General features: G+C 41.7%; 1 pseudogene; it reads left to right on the forward strand.

The window, feature by feature from the left end:
- The first annotated feature begins 1,293 nt into the window (after positions 1-1,293).
- On the forward strand, positions 1,294-1,412 carry LOC136859396 (5S ribosomal RNA; annotated as a pseudogene).
- Positions 1,413-4,709: the final 3,297 nt, after the last annotated feature.

Here is a 4,709-nt window from a genome sequence, read left to right on the forward strand (position 1 = left end):
CGGTACACATCCGCAGCCCATTCCTTCGTGACAATTCAGCTCGTAACAGTTTTAAAACTAAATTGGAACTTAATATTTTGAAGGAATGTGGTCAGACGTCCAGACATTTCATTCCTTCCTCCAAATATTGCACAGGAGTGAAACAGTATCATTTTTCGTCTGTTGGCTGCGAATGTTTAATGGCTTTCACAAATTTTGGTATTTCAAACTTACCTTCCGTTGCTGAAATGGCGATATTGACTAGGAAACTGCCAAAAAAGCGAATGCTACACTGACGTGAGGAAATATTATATTTTATATATATATCATATCGGTCTAGGTGGCCAAGAATAACGGCCGAAAAGATTTCCCGTGCTGACCACACGACAGCTCATAATCTGCAGGCCTGCGGGCTGAGCAGCGGTCGCTTTGTAGGCCATGGCCTTTTGAGGCACTTGCACCATGGGGTTTGTTTTGATTTATATATTTCGTATGATTTCTCCTTACTACAATTCGTTGTTGACCAGTTCTGCCATTTGTATACTGAAATTAACAGCTATTTAATCCGATTCCAGGCCACTTCCAGGCCAGAGAACAGTGTTGAATTAAGGTGGCATCTCGTGTTCCACCGACAAGGTGACAAGTAATTAGACTACTTATATCTCCACTATAACCTAGAAAGGGATATGGAAATCCTGGATTAAACCCATCATACTAGTCATGCTTATGAAACTAACCAACTATTGTGTTCGGGTTATTTTTGTAATATGCAGTAGTGGGGATGAGCGGTAGCAGAAGGTACAGAGCACGTTTCAGCCAACAACAGCAGTCAGTATAATATTATTGTTCATACGTTTGAGAGGCTTAGGACATTATAGGCCGTCACATGTTTATTTTCCGCCAGGTCGGCGATGCTAGAGCATTCCACCACACTTTCACAACCCATGTTCCCCTCATTCTTTGAGTGATCGTTCCTCCTCCTTTTCACCTCATTTTAGACTTACGTATTACCTTCCTGATTAACCAGTACGAATAACCGCACGGTTTTTCAGCTTATATATAAACAATCACGACAACCACCAACGCCACCACCATCGCCACAACAGCGATGTCCGCCGTTGATGCTTCTTCCTTGTATCCTTTTTCTTCTCAAGTCCTATCCGCTAGATATTGGTAATCACTACAGCCTGCGCCTTTAGTCTTGCGCCTGGTGTAAAAGCTCCTGGGCACTGTGGATGTGTGTCTATTCCTCTATGTAATTTGGCTACGACTTCCTTCCACATAAAACTGGATTTTCCCTTCAATAAGTTGTTATCCAACGGCCATACCATGATGAATACACCGGTTCTCGTCCGATCACCGCAGTTAAGAAATATTTGGCGTGGTCAATACTTAGATGGGTGACTGATTGGGAACACCACGTGCAGTTGGCTCAATTCTCTTTCGGTCTAGAAACTCAAGAACAACAACAATGTGAAAGAGTTTGAAACTCTCTGTGGCAACGCCGACAGAGGCTGTTGCCTTGAGATCTGCCAGGTACAGTGGGCATAGCAGAGCCATCTGCATTCAGTTGTATTGCCTCACACAATTCATGCAATGCAAGCCTTTATAATAAAGAATTCATGTATTAGCTGGGATGTTTAAATAGGACTGCACCTTTGCCCTTATGATCTATGATGATACAGTTTTCAAAAATTCTCCTTCTCAATTCGAGTGGAACTTTCTTTGTATCTATAAAACCATTCCTTTGGTTTCGAATAGATTCAGTTTCTGCTGTATTCAGTGCAGCTAGTCTCGTGATGATTAATTGACAGAAGTTTTTCGTTGAGCGTAAAAAGACATTATTGGAGAAGTACAAAATTTTGCATGCATTACTATGTGGTAGAAAGATTTCCCATGAAACACAGAATAAACCCAGATTTGTAAATTTTATTTCAGCGTATCTGATATAATTCGGGTCGTCCATTTCCTTTAATGCTCTTCTAACCGTAATATCGGGCTAATTTATAAACTTGACTGGAATCATTGTGATGATAGTCTGAAATTTGGGTACTAAACTGTAACAGACTGGTGTGTTCATAGTTACAAACTTTTGGTCGGATTGCAGAAGCTGTGAAGAAGTGAGGAGCAATAGGTTGGATTTTAGCTCTTGTAAGACATCGACGGTCTGGAATGTAGTTTCTGTTAAGGGTCCATGCCGTACAACCACTGTGTGGCACATACCGTGTGGACAGCCTTCATTATACCAAGAGTCTAGAGTTCGTGTTACGGGGGCTGGATTATCACGAATCATTATGGTGGTACATGCAGTATCACATGGTGTCCGACTCGTTGGCTGAGTGGTCAACGTACTGACCTTCGGTTCAGAGGGTCCCGGGTTCGATTCCCGGCCGGGTCGGGGATTTTAACCTTAATTGGTTAATTCCAATTCCACGGGGGCTGGGTGTATGCATTGTTTTCATCATCATTTCATCCTCATCACGACGCACAGGTCGCCTAAGGGAGTCAAATAGAAAGACCTGCACCTGGCGAGCCGAACGCGTCCTGGGATATCCCATTTCATTTTCATTATGGTGGTACATGCAGTATCACATGGCGCCGATCTTAGGGATCTCCAGACTTTCTTCATTTTATTCTTAAAATAAAACGGGGGTTTCTAGTAAGTATGCCCCTCAGGTAATTGAGTTATGGTCTCCAAGGCCAGTGACCCTCATCTTCGTGTTTGTTATTCGTTTGTTTCTAAACGGACAGGTTTGAGTTCGTAGACCAGCTGTTGTGAAAAGTCACATTTTTCAGATGTTGTTTCAAATGGTCAATGAATCTACACTTTTAAATCGATGTCACTGATTGTGGACATTAGTTTAAAATTACTGAAACCCACCTCTTACCTAAGCAAGTGACGAAGAACCCGTAAGCGACCCAAGAGAAAGATCTCATGCGGAGTGCTGATAGGTAAGGAAGGTAGGTATCCTTCGAAGGGATTTAAAGGGTTTAATGTACAAGACCAATCTGACTAGAAATGGACCAGGGTTGATGGAAATCCATTTAAAAACATTTTCTCATGCGCGTTTTTTCAACAGGAGGATTAATAAGGGAGGTAACATGAAAGGTCGTTTTTTTCAGACTAAGTCCAGCGGACATAGCCTAGAAGGTGTAGTACGTGGAGTAGAGCACTTATTTATCTTCTTCTCAGTCTTCTACTACCAATTTTCACATTTCGGTGAGGTCGCGGGTGCGCACTGCGTCGCACATGCGGGCTTGGCCCTATTTTATGGCCGAATACCTTTCCTGACGCCAACCACATATGCAGCGATGAAATCACTATTGCTTGTTTCTGTGGTGGTTGATAGTGTAGTGTGTTGTCTGAATATGAAGAGGAAAGTGTTGGAACAAAAACAAACACTCGGTACCCGAGCCAGAAGAATCAATCAGACGAGATTAAAATCCCCAATCCGGCCGGGAAACAAACCGGGGACCCTCTGAACCGAAGGCCTCAACTCTGACCATTCAGAAAAAGAGTCGGACCAGATAGATTATCTATCTATATAAATAAAATCTTAACGACCGCGTGTCTGTACATCTTGGCGCAATTTTCTTACAGCTATCCGTTTAAGTGGTAATAATGACCATCTGCATATTTTGTAGCTTTAGTTTCCTGAAAGTCCTAATTTTTACCCCCTCTTCCAAAATCAAGATTGCGGCACAATCTTCCAGACGAGCTAGAAAATTGAAATTTGGAAAAATTGTACGTTTTAGCCTGTAAACGACAGAAAAATCCCAAAATATCTAAATTTTTCACTTTTTATCCCCGAAGAATATCGAAATATGGAGGCAATTTTAATGACGGTACCGACCTTCGTTTCGGGGTATTTAGTGGCTAAACGGTAAGTCCTATCACAAAACGGATGGCACAATCCCAGTTCAATTTGGAGTGATCTACACCTTCGGTCCTACGATATTTTGTCGTATCTCTATCCCTTGTACGTTGGATTTGTCTCAATTTCTCAATTACAATAAAATTTTGCACTTTTTACACGCGTAAGTCATACTTTAAATCACTTATAGGAAAGATAGAACCATCAAATTCTACATGAACATTTGCCCACCCAGTAGCCATATGTGAGCGAAATGCTATGATTGTAGCTGTGACATAATTATCCGAAAAGAAATGTAATGTGAGACAAACATACCCAAATTTCACCCTATTCAACGTTTCTAACTCAATCTTACTCAGGAATAGATGAAGAACGAGATAAGATCACCGAAAAAAGCCATTTAGACCGTTAAATACGGCATCTTATGGTACCATCCGTTTGCTGATAAGACGTATCGTTTAGTAGCAGTTAATCTGTAAATGAAGGTCTGCAATACTTTAAAAATTCGTATACTTTCGTATGTCGATCTATATATGTTCGTGAGTGGCGATTTGTAGCGATCGATATAGGGTGTGTCTGCTATTGTAATCAGTACTCCCAACATCGACTTTGACTGGCAGTAGGAATGGGGTCCGGTCCTTCTTCAACTCCTGTGTAACTGGCATTAGTAAAGAGGGCCTACCATTGTAATGAACAATTACATTCTCGATTTGACTTACAGAAGGCAATGGCGCATGCAGTTTTATTCAGAACTCCCCTACTAGATTGTGTTTGGCTGTAGGCAAGGGTGCCCGCCATTATAAACTAATGTACCCATCTAAAATGTGACTGGCGTTAGGCATAGTGGCCTGCTAT

The sequence above is a fragment of the Anabrus simplex genome, chromosome 1, assembly GCF_040414725.1.
Source record: "Anabrus simplex isolate iqAnaSimp1 chromosome 1, ASM4041472v1, whole genome shotgun sequence".
NCBI classification, from domain to species: Eukaryota; Metazoa; Arthropoda; class Insecta; order Orthoptera; family Tettigoniidae; genus Anabrus; species Anabrus simplex.